This window comes from Micromys minutus, assembly GCF_963924665.1.
Source record: "Micromys minutus genome assembly, chromosome: 12".
Lineage (NCBI taxonomy): Eukaryota > Metazoa > Chordata > Mammalia > Rodentia > Muridae > Micromys > Micromys minutus.
Window position 1 is genome coordinate 1,464,296 of NC_137981.1, and position 13,128 is coordinate 1,477,423.

General features: G+C 40.2%; 1 pseudogene across 1 annotated transcript; it reads left to right on the forward strand.

Moving 5' to 3' along the window:
• Nucleotides 1–11,370: 11,370 nt before the first annotated feature.
• Nucleotides 11,371–12,688, forward strand: LOC308428013 (olfactory receptor 2L13-like; annotated as a pseudogene). Its single transcript has 2 exons — nucleotides 11,371–11,776; nucleotides 12,099–12,688. The product of its transcript is annotated as an olfactory receptor 2L13-like (transcript).
• Nucleotides 12,689–13,128: the final 440 nt, after the last annotated feature.

Here is a 13,128-nt window from a genome sequence, read left to right on the forward strand (position 1 = left end):
CATCCCACAGTCCCAGCACAAGCAGACCAGGCATCATGCCTGTGTCCTTCTGCAAGCCAGTCCATCTTTTCTGGGGCATCGTGGAGGAACCGTATTTTCTATGATTGGATTCAGCCTCACCTCAGTGTTGTCTCACTGGTGTCTGCCCTTTGTATCCTCATGTTCCATCTCATTGGTGATTGTTTGTTCATAGTGCTAAACTTGACAGGAGATGGAGAAAAACACACAGCTAAGGTCAGAGAGCAGCAAGCTCTCTCCTCCATTAAGTCTGTCTTGGTCTTTAAGTAGCACAGATAAAAAAATCACTTGAATGTTTTCTCTGTGTATTTGGCAGGCTGGTACAGATCCTGGCCTCTCTTCCATGTCTGTAAACTGTGGATAATTCACTTTCATCCTCATGGGGTCTGGAATAAAGGAACAGAGAGAAAGTTCTTCCCTGGTTACTTGGCACCTTTAGTTCTTCCAAAGTATACTTTTTAAGGCAAGGAGAATGTGTCAGTGGCATTTCTGTTGCTAGAGCAAGGAGAGCAACTTGAGGGAAGGAAGGTTTATTTTACTTCATGGAGGCAGGGGCTTCCATCCATCACAGCAGTAACTATGTAATACAGTCCGAACTGGGTGTGTGTGGTGCACTAGGCTCCTTCCTTCACAGTACACCAGGAAGAAAGGGACCAGAACCAAGGCTCAGGTGCAATACTCAATGTCTACCCTTTGTTTCTTCCCTTCTCCAGCAAAACCTCATCTTCTGGCAGTGCCAAGGTTTCACCAAACAGCATTGCAAGCTAAGGGACAACTGCTGAAAGCATGAATCTGTGGAGGAACATACTACTTTTTCTTAGAACACAGATGACTGAGTGGCTGGGTAGTGTGTTTGTGCACAGAGCCTGTGTGAGCTCTAGGGTCCTGCATACCACCCAGCTGGCCCTACTTGGCAACCACATGCTCCTCTATCTACCAAAGCTTTCTTCCAACCCTGCCACCACCACTTCTAGACATGCCTTTCTCCATCACATGCCTCAGTTCTTCTGTCTTTCCAACTCTGCATCACATATTTGCTCACTGAAATAGCATTGCAAACTACTGTGTGTCACACTATACATATGTACATACACATACATACATACATACATACATACATACATACATACATATATATCATAAGGATGCTTATTAGAATAACTAAGATAGCACATCCGTGAAATTTGCCCACTAGTCACTTGCTATTATCTCCAGTGACTATTGCAATATGACTTACAACCAGAGCTACAAACAGTTATATATCTCTGGTCTAGGAGATACTACATTTTTTTTTTCACTAAAGAGAGATAATTTACATAATTCAAACAAACCATAAGAACATAAACAGAACAACCTGTGAAGACATTACTAATACTTTGAGGTATTTTTTAAAATGAAGCATTTTGTGAGTTTGGATTAAAATGACTGTATTCAAAGTTTGTCTCTGTTTCTTTCTAACCAAATTTCTCTTCCTGAATATTTCTTTCTATTCTTTTAAATAAAAGCAATACTAGCACTTATACCATAGGATTGTTGTAAAAACAAACTTAATAAATACAAAGAATGTATTCAGATCTGTACTTAATACACAGAACTTAATACACATTAACTTAAGTTTCATTATTGTTGTTGCTATATGACATATTCTGAAAGAATGTGACTTACCTAAATTTGTCTTAATTATTCTTCCTCTTGACTGTGATAAATACACTCTGACAAAAGCAACTAAAGGAAGAAAGTGCTTATTTTGGCTCAGATTCAGATTACAGTCAATCATGGTGGGACATACACAGCAGCAGGGGCAGCTGGTTTTATTGCATCCATTGAAAGGAGCAGAGAGTGATTAATGCTTGTGCTCAGTACACTTACCCCTCTTTTTTTATGGTTCTGAGTCCCAGTTCAGAGAATGGTAGCATTCACAGTGGACAGGCCTTCCTATCTCAATTAACTTAAGCAGACAATACTCTTGTGTATGTTCAGAGGCCCATAATTCTAGATCTCATCAATGTGAATATTGAGATTAACCATTATAGTATCCATGCTGGGAGATATATACATAAATAAGGATGAGGTCACTAAGAAAGAACATAGGAATTGGCAGGAGTCTGAGGATGCTTATTAAGCAATGCAGCATATTAGCTGAGATTGAAAGGATATAAAGAATTCAGTATAGCTGAAACTCAAGAAAGCTACATTCCTGAAGATATGTTCATGAGTCACAGGCAGCCTGATAGAACAAAGACTCTCCTTTACCCTCAGCAAACCTTACAGTCTATAATGTCTTGGAGATCTCCATCTCCATGTGAATCTTGTAAGTTTCAAGGACTTTTTGAGACTTGTAAATTGTTTAATTCCTTTCTGAGTTTTAATGAGCATCCCTGCCTCCAGAATAGATTTTCAATTCCTGGGAAATTGCTATTCAATAGCGCATTTAATGACTCTGCTTTCTACACTTGAACACAAACTAACTTCTGTTAGTGCTGAACATTCTGGATTAAGCTGGTATAGAGAAAGGCATGGAACAGAATTCTAGAATGACAGATAGCATTAGAGTGTTTCTGGCCATCTTGATAAAGGTTGCAAGTCCACGCTTTACTGTATTTACCCCAAATTGTTCTGCCTTGGCCATTTCCTTAGAGATAGCTGCCTGTATGTTGGAAGTACAAGAGCTTTAATCTTGTCCCTATCACTTGCATGGGTTGAACTGATCTTACTGTATGTAATAGAACCCAAGCACTACACAGATAGTTCTGTGAACAGGGCAGGAACACAGCCAGGTCTCCGAACTCCGAACAGGCACCCCAGCATCTCCTATGTTGCATAGGCCACACATTAAACAAGTTTCTGCTCCTAATTTGAGCAACTCCTAACCTGTGTTTCCAAAACCCACAGAGGATACTTAAAACTGCCTATAATTCCGATTTTAATTCCAGGAGTGATCTAATCTAATGCCTCTGGCTTCTGTGGGTATCTAAAACAGGTGCAAAAACTACATACCCCCACCTTTTCCCATACACAATGAAAAATAAATTACTTTTTTAAAGAACTAAACTTTAGAGAAACTAATGTTTTTTTATAAAAAGAATATGAAGACTTTACAGTTCTAGGAGGCTGCATTTCCCAGGGGCACCATAACTAATTCTCACTGTTTTGACTTAAAACAACATAAATATATTCTCTTTTATAGAGGACTAAGATCAGGGTGTCGGCGCAGTGACCCCTTGGAGGATCTGAGGAAGAATGTGATCCTCTTTTATGCTGGATTCTGATGGCCACTCAAGCTGACTGACTTGCTCTCATATCACTGATGTGTCTCTTTATATCTGAATTTTCTCTCAGATCCTATCTCTTTGTGGTGAGAAATATTTTTGACTTTTTCCTAAGTATATTTTATTGACTATCTTATACCTACAGTGATTGTACTTTTCTTTAAGTCAACTTTGGAAAACATTCAGTCATTATTTTCTCAAATATTTTGTTCTTTCTTTCTCTGTTTCTGTTCTTTTATAGAATTTGTACCATGCCTATACATTTATAAAGTAGATTTTATCAAAATTATAAAGTTTTATGTGGGATCAATAAGGTAGCTCACTGAGTAATTGTCTTAGTTAGAGTTTTACTGCTATGAACAGACATCATGACCAATGCAACTCTTATAAGGACACTCTTTAACTGAGGCTAGTAAACAGGTACTGAGGTTTACTCCTTTGTCATCAAGAAGAAGCATGGTAGTGGAGGAACTGAAAGCTCTACATCTTTATCTAAAAGCCTCTAGAAGATTTACTTTCAGGCAGGTAGGACAAGGGCTAATGGCACACCTACTCCAACATGGTCTGTAAGTGTCACTTCCCTGGGCCAAACATATACAAACCATCATAGTAACAATAACTACCACCAAGCCAGATAACCTTAATTGCATCTGTAGAACACACATGGTGAATGAAAAGAAGTAACCAATGGAGGTTGTTGTCTAACCTCTACATGCATTTCATGGTATTTGTATGTACACAAGCCAAATAATGAGGAAGATTTTTAAAAGTTCAAAACAAATATTTTTGACTCAAGGATGTCATTTTTAAAAATGACCATGGCAAGCCACATAACAGGAGAGAAATACTTTCCAACAATTTATACTGTAATGCAGGTACCATCTCCTGAAAATAGAGAGACAATCTACAGTTTACAAAGGTGAAAACTAAATTAAATTACCAAAAAAGGATCCCAATATATGACATACAAATAGCCAACAAGCATATAAAAAGAAACTGAACATCATTAGCTATAGAAAATATAGATGAAAGCTAGGAATAAATACCTCAGTTATTAGGACAGCTGGAATTGAAAAGATGCAGGTAAGGGAGAATTGGTAGTACCTTGATACCCAGCTTCTGGGACTGGAAAATGGTGTGGCCCCCTCAGGAAACAGGTGTGTTGTTCAAATGTTTGATGTTGTCATGTGAGATACAACTCTATTCCTAGATTTAAACATGTTTGTACAAGTTTGGTTACAAATGTTCAAAACAGCATTGCTGATGACAGTCAAAACACAGGAAAAAACACAAAGATCTACCAACCAAACAAGCAGTGAACAAGATGTTTCTGTTTCCATACATTAGAGTATTATTTAGCCATGGATGTGAAGTGCTGATACATGCACACACTCACATACATGCACAACCTAGTATACACTACAACATGTATACACACATACACACTATACATACTCTTTCTCATGTGCATATACTCACAGATACAAACACACTTATACCTCCACACCCTCATACATGCTCACATGCACATATACACATATTCCAACATGTACTTATATATACTCAAACACACACATTCTCGCATGCACTTAAGCACATACACACACAAATACACTTGGTGACCAAATATTGATAGTCTGGGTAAATGTGGCCTCTTCTATTTACATTGTTAAATGATAACTTCATACTTCTTGCTCATGTCAAGAATATTATGCCCAATTGTTCTTTTATGAATTTACCAAATGTAAGTTTGGTAACTTTCTGGTGGCCTGGTATATGCCATGTGCTTAAAGTCTAGGGCAAGCCAAGCTACAGGAGATTTTGAGTCAGTTTGCTATAATGGTGGCGTTGTTGGTTTTGACACTGACCCACACTTAATGTAACTGTATGAGCATCACACAGACAGCACAAGGAAGGGTGCTGTTCAGATGCTGGTCAGCCTGACTGCTGTCATTAGGATTAGAGCAAGGGCCCTGGCAACCCTGACAAGCTAGGCTTAGGCTATCTATCCTCTAATGTTCCAGTTAAAGAGACAAATAATAATAATAACTAGAGAAAGGAGATTTATTCAATGTGGATACACTGAGAAAAGGAACAAAATGGTCCAGTGACCTGCCTTCAAGTTTATCTTTGCCAGTCTAACAGGTTCAGGTTTAAATGGAAAGCTAGAAGGGTTATGACTGGACAGTTCTCGTGAAGGTGGAGACCTGCCCAGAATCATCTTCTAGGCTCAAAGCTCTCTAGCAAGGTCTCTGTGACAAGTTACGAAGTCCTGTTTCAGCACACAAGTTTCCTCTCTGGCTGGCACCAGGCATCAGACTTTTATTTCCCCTGGCATGAAACTTTTAGGGAAATAAGATCCAATGTCGCAATCTCTGACAGTCAAATGAAAGAACACACGTGGCTTTTTTAACCTTCATTCCTGCTAGAGAAGGTTGCCGATTTACCCCATCATTTAAGACCAAACAACTCCCCAAGGCATGTGCCTCTGGTGTGCACAGTAGCCTCAGCCCTGGGTACCAGATTTCTCTATTTCACTCTTAATAGTATGACCTAAGGAAGGAGGGATGCTCCTAAAGGGATGTCTCCTTGTGCATAGAGCTCAGTTTTGTGAGGTCTGGCAGCTACCAGCACGGAAAGAAGCCAACTGTCACTTTGCAGTTAACCTGTCTCATTACATCATTTTCTGGCAGCCTTGGATGACATTTATTCTGGGAACTGGCTGTATGTTTCTGTAAAGATAAGGCTCCTTCCTCCAGTTATATTGATGGCAATGAGATCATGCCATGAGAGGCTGGGGTTGTGAGAGTGAAACATGGCATCTAGAGTCTAGGTCACAGGGAAGACGCTGTGACACCTTCAGGATCATGTTGACAACATGACCGTGTCTAGCTTCTTTCCATGAAGGCCATTGGTGAGCTACTCAGCCAGTATGTGAGAATGTGTCTTTCAAAACCCTTAAGGCATTTTAGATGACAGTTACAATTGACCAAGAAGTAGAGTGCTGTGTCTCCAGTGTGTAAGCTGCCTTGTGCTCTAGGTTAATCATTTTTATGGCAAGCCTCTGGTTAAGATTGCTAATGCTTATGTCTTTTCTATCATTCAGAGTGAACCTAGAGTTTCCTCTGACAGGTTCTCGCCATAATGCAGATTTGTTTCAATTATACATAAACTATTCTTCTGTCTTTGGATGACCTCTATATGTATGACAAGCCATGATGTGGGTGGTAGTCCTATATTTTCTATGTATGAAGAACTCTGTTCTCTGCTTCATATGAACTTTTTGCTTGTTTCTTTTCTTCCTTGTGATATAAACTTGGAACTTGTATTTTTGACTGAGAAGGTGACTGAGACAGAATGGTTAAATAACTCATTTGAATCACACAGCTCTCTCTTGACACATAATATTCTTCACCATTTTAAATGAGTGATAAAACTATTATTGTTATCCTGGGCTCTTGGTCCAAACCTATCAACTCAGATTCCTTATATTCTAAAATAAGTAGCATAGACATCTGGGTGTAGTGTTTGCACACCTTTAATTCCAATTCAGGAGGCAGAGGCAGGCAGATATCTGTGAGTGCAAAGCCAGCCTCATCTATGTAGTGAGTTCAAGGACAACCAGGGTTGCACAGTGAGACACTGTCCTAAAAAAAGAAAACAAAATAAAATATTAAAAAGGCACAGAAATTCCGAGACAAAATAATTGTTTGCTAGGGAGTGGTAGATACTTTTAATCCAGCACTTGGAGACATGGGCAGGCAGATCTTCTCTGAGTTTTGAGTTTAAGGATAGCTTGTTCTACAGAGTGAGTTACAGGGCATCTAAGAGTATACAGAGAAACCCTTTCTCAAAAAAAAAAAATACAAAACAAACAAAAAAAGAGAAAGAAAGGAAGGAAGGATATTTATACTCTGTCCAGACTAGGTAGAAAAAATACTCCATTCTGCTCTACCATGTTTTTACAACTTTACAACTCTTCCAGTTTCTAGAGGAGTATGTGTTATCACAGCCTGCTGGTTAAAATCAGGACAAAAGCCGTGAGACCAATGAAGAAGATAAGTAGATTTGACTATTCAGTCCCTTCGACAGCTCTGTCATCTCAGTTCTCTGTTACAGAGCAGCTCTATTGACGCCCCAGGGAAAAGGGTCTAAGCATTTCATCTTAAAACGTCTATTGTGGGTGAGGAAAGTGTATGGAGGTAAAATGTGTGTGAGGGGGATCAGGGTGATGGAATAGAGGGGATGGAAACTCCTCTCCTGTCCAATCCTGATACAGTTCTTTGTCTCTAATCCATTCCTTTGATGGGCATAGAGAAGACAACTTTTAGTTTATTCTTTTGGAGGTTAACTTCAAGTTCAGACTCTCACCCCTGCATTCTATTAAACACACTGATCTTTGTCAGTGAACAAAAGGTAGTACTTTGAGCCAAAGGTAAACTGTCTTTAAAGTTGAGGCTACCTCCCTATTTCTTCAGGCTCTGGGCGATCTCCCTAGCACCAGCAATTGTCATATGAGCAGATCCCAACCTCACACACCAGTTAAAATCCTCCCTCATCTAATGAACACCTAAGATTTGATTTTAGATTTTTGTGGGCTTAAAATGTGTTAAAAGCACTTAAACAAAGTTCAGCATAGGGTCAGTGAGACGGTTCCATGAGTAGAGGGGCTTGCTGCCAAGCCTGATGACCTGAGTTTGAATCCTAGAACCCTCAAGGTAGGCTGTCCTGACTCCATATGCATTCCAAATAATGCTCTTTGTGCCAGAATCAATTAACTAGATATAAAAACAGCTTTTTAAGTGTTAAAATCCAGTTTAAATTTTTACATATGTATACAGATATGATTTACTGGAATATGATTTAGGGGACATTAGGGATGGTAAAAAATGATATCTTAGTCTGTTTTCTGTTGCTATAACAGAATAGCAAAGAATGAATAAAATTTAAGTCATAGAGAATTATTTTGTTCATGGTTCTAGAATTTGGGAAGTCTTACAATGTGATGCTTACGGCTCTTTTGCTCTTGGAAGAGAAAATGATGTAGCAACAAAGGCAAAATTCTAGTACCTTCTTAAAATTCATTATTGTTATTGGTGGTACATGACACAGCTTTCACCACAAAAGAAATAAAACATAGTTTATTCTGGATCCAAGTCTGAATCACAATGGCCTGTAAACATAGATTTAGGTTATCTCAAATACCGTGGTCTGGTGCAGTAACAATTTTAAGTTTTTATAGTAATAGAATAGAAGAAGATCCTAAATGAAGGCATGTTTTGAAGTATACTAGAGAAAACATCAGATAGGCTGCTTCAGCCAAGTCAGAGCTCTCTGCCATAGGTTTATATATCTCTGGTCTCTGATGACATTCTCACAGAATGCTATTAAGTATCCCACACAAATTCTGAGAAACAGTTAGGGATAAAGAAATAAAGACTCCATCACTAGAACTAAGCCTGAGACTTCTAGATGTCAATCTAAATAGAAACCACAAAGTTACAGCACATGGTCTGTCTCAGGGTTTTATTGATTTAAAAACACATTATGACCACAGCCATTCTTATAAAAAACAATATTTAGTTCATTCTGACATATAGTTTCAAACGTTTAGTTCATTATCGTCATGGAGGGAAGCATGGCAGTGCCCAGGCAGACATGGTGCTGGTGAGGAAGAAGCTAGATCTACAGGCAGCCTGTGGAATATAAGCATACAGGACTGCAAAGCCTGATCCCACAGTGACACACTTCCTCTAACAAAGCCACACCTAATACTGCTGCTCCTCATGGGCCAAGCATTCAAATATATGAGTCTATGGGTGCCATATCAATTCAAACCACCCAAAGTCTAGAGCCCAGCTCAGCTCCTGTTAAGTATGCTCCGCTATTGTGTGCTATGTATGGGAGACTATAATAATGGCATTGAACAAGTACAACCAAGACTGTATAGTCTCCAACATTCATAATACCAATGCTCTGGTTCTTCATTAAAAAATAAAAAAATGAACAATTGGTCTAAAAAGGCAATAAATGCAATACACATATTTTTCCCACAAATTCTACAATCACTTCTGCTCTAGTGTCTCAAATGAGACAAATCATGAACGCAAACAGAGGCTTTAATGGAATCCCTACCTTGCCTTGAGATGCATAAACTTCGTTTTCTTTTACTGGTGTGTGAATCTGTGTTTACAGGGGGAAGATTTTGCCTATTGAACAGTCGGTGGGAATGGCAGTAGCTACCAAATGGCTTTTTTTTTATTGAAAGGAAATGCAGTGCACAGAGCTTTGATGCTGGCTTTTGGGCACATTTATCAGCCCCTTCCGTGATAAATTCTGTTACTGCCAGGTTACAGGCAAGTGACAGACAGAAGACTGAGGTCTCCAGTGAAACCCAGTGTCTCAGCTAGAAAGCCAAACTCTAAATTGGAGTGTGCTTCCCCAGGCTATCCTTATATACATGGGTGTCTGGGGACCATTGGGTGGTATTTTTCTACAAGTTTTATTCAGGAAAAAGAAAGCACTGGCCTTAGCAGTCCATGAGAAGAGAGGCTGCAATGAGACCAATGTGAGAACAGAAAATAGGATGAGAGAAGCCAAATGTTCTTACAGCCTGGATGTATCCGAAGGGAGGCAACAGTTTGGTGTTATGCGTCTTTTCCCATCCTTAAAGGTGCTCTTGCTATAGAAGCAGACTGGTGGATGGTAGACAGGGTAACACACACCTCCTTAAAACAATAAAGCCCTGATTGGAAAAGGAAAATACGCAAAGGGAGAATGAGAATGAGAGAGAGGGAGAGAAAGAGAGGGGGGAGGGAAGGAGGGAGGGAGGGAGAGAGGGAGAGAGGGAGAGAGGAAGGGAGGGAGGGAGGGAGGGAAGGAGGAAGGGAAGGAGGGAGGGAGGGAGGGAGGGAGGGAAGGAGGGAGGGAGGGAGGGAGAGAGCTTTTGCTGAGTTTTAGAAAAGAAAAGCAGAAAGGTGCATTGCCTTTAGCAGCTCAGAACATCCCTCAGACAACAGCCAGCATGAAAATGGCACCCAGACCCAATAATGTGGATCCCTCCTGCTATCTAGGGAATGGGGTATTTTTTGCAGATTTTTAAATAAAAGAATTTAAATTAGACTTGGAAGGAAGATTAAGGACCATGTTGCTAGTTTGAGAGAAAAACAACAGGACAGGCAAGTTGACATCACAGAGGCTTCTGAGAGACAAGATGGATATAAGGAAGAAAGAGTGACTTTCCTTTTGAGTTATGATCCAGGAATGCTGGCAGGCCCAGGTTGAAAAGCCTGTGCTCAGCTGCCCAGAGGAGAGGAACGAACCATCCTTCACAGTGAGACTATCCAGAGCATCAGGGTTAGCCAGCCTAAGGTTTGAAGAAGAGAGGAAATGGTGGAAAGAAATTGCTTGTTATGAAAGTTAGAACTCAGAAAAGCTTGCAGGCATAGAAGGGAGGTTCAGAAAGCATCTGTCTCCAGGGAGGGGCTTCTGGCTCTTAGAGTTCTTAGCTCATTAAGAGATAATTATCCCCCTCCCCATCTTGATAACATTACTTCATCAGGGTCAGCTTTCCTTAGTTATACTTTTCTGCCCAGTTGCTTGGAAGGTTCATTTGCATTAACTCTTAAGGAAGAGGCGACAGAAAATATGTAATCTTATGTTTGGGGACAGAGCTTATTTATAAAATCATGTCTTCTTCACATAGGACCATAGATAGAACTCAGATTTTACTCTTTTTACCAGATGAAATTAGCTTTCCTATAGTGGGCCTCAGCAAAGCCCCAAAACCTTACCTTTCTCTCTTTTTTGAAATCAGAGAGGGACTGAAGACTTCTCAAGACCCACAGGCCATCTGCATGGAATGGCTGCATTGTAAAGACACACAGGTTGAGAGTCTGCTGTATGTAAATGCTGTGTTGTAGACTAGACATGGATAAATCATCAGACTGGAGCCTATTTCCAGATTATATGATCTTCCAAGAATTAATGGACGGAGCATGCAACCATCTAGAAAGAGGAGCAGTGTTTTCAAGATATATTATAAAGGTCGCTCTTCTCAAGAAATATGAAGATATACATTTTCATGGAGAAATGGAATTACAACTCAAGTGATTTCGCTCTGTTAGGGTTGCTCTCACAAAATCAGACTGGCCTGCTACTTTTGCTGTTCATCACACATGGCTTTTTTCTGGCCTTGCTTGGAAACTCAGCATGACCTACCTTATCTATGTCGATCCAAGGCTTCACACCCCATGTACTTTCTCCTCAGCCAGCTCTCTCTTATGGACTTGATGGATTTTCTACCACTGTTCCCAAGCTGGCATTTAACTTCCTCTCTGGCCACAAACATCTCTTTTCTGGGCTGTGGAGTGCAGTCTTTTTTTTTTTTTTCTTTCTTTTTTTCTTTTTTTTGACCATGGCTGGTTCTGAGGGCTTGCTCCTGGCTTCCATGGCTTATGACTTCTTTGTGGCTATCTGCCAGCCCCTCTGTGATGGTTTGCAAATGCTTGGCCCAGGGAGTGGCACTAGTAGAAGGTGTGGAGAAAGTGTGTCACTCTGAGGATAGGCTTGGAGACACTCCTCCTAGCTGCCTGAGGATGCTCGGTCTGTTCCTGGCTTCCTTTGGATGAAGATGTGGTAATGCTCAGCTCCTCCTGCACCATGCCTGCCTGATGCTGCCATGTTTCTGCCTTGATACTGGACTGGACCTCTGTAACTGTAAGCCAGCCTCAATTAAGTGTTTTTATTTATAAGACTTGCATTGGTCTTGGTGTCTGTTCACAGCAATAAAACCCTAACTAAGATGCCTTTATTATCCCATTTACATGCACAAACTAATGTGTCTGAAGATGATCATAGGATCCTGGTTATTTGGTTCAATCCACTCTTTAGCACATACTTTATATGCCCTTTATATTCCTTACTGCCATTTTAGGTCCATTAACCAATTCTTCTGTGATGTTCCAGCCATGTTGTTCCTGGCCTGTATGGACACTTGGGTTTATGAGTACTTGGTGTTTGTGAGCACAAGCCTCTTTCTCCTACTGCCTTTCTTGGGCATCACAGCTTCCTATGGTCAGGTCTTTTTAACTGCCTTCCATATGCGCTCAAATGAGGGAGAGAAAAGGGCCTTCACCACATGTTCAACTCACTTAACTGTGGTGACATTTTATTATCCACCTCTTGTCTACACCTATCTTTGACCTCGGAGTCTTTGTTTCCCAGCAGAAGATAAGATTCTGGCTGTTTTCTACACTATTTTTACCCTCATGCTCAACCCTCTTATCTACAGCCTGAGGAATAAGGACGCCATGACAAGAGTCTATGAAACATTGCCCATTCTATCACTACTCCTCTTTCACTCCCTCCAAGGAATGTCATGGTTTTGTGCTGTCTATTGAAAATTTAGTGTGTGCCACACACATGTAATAACTTTCTGGTGATTTGTTTCTAGTTAATATTAAATAAAACATTCATTAATAAAAACTAAAAAAAAAAGACAACCATAATGCCCCACAACTCTGAGTGTGTCCATGTCTATACATGTAATGCCCCACCATTCTGTATGTGTGTCCACGCTTGTACACTTATGTGCCTTATCTACCATGCACATGTGCAGAGACCAGAAAAGGATATTCCTCTGTCACTGTCTACCTTAGTCTTCTTATACAGGTTCTCTCAGTGAACTGTGGCTCACATTGTTTCCTTCATTTAAACTGGCTGGTCAACAGGACCCAGTGATCCTCCTGTCTCTAAGCCCCAGTACAGTCCTGAGGTCATAGGTGAACACATTATATACATCCATCTTTTTACCAGGTGCTGGGGAGCCTAACATAAGCCC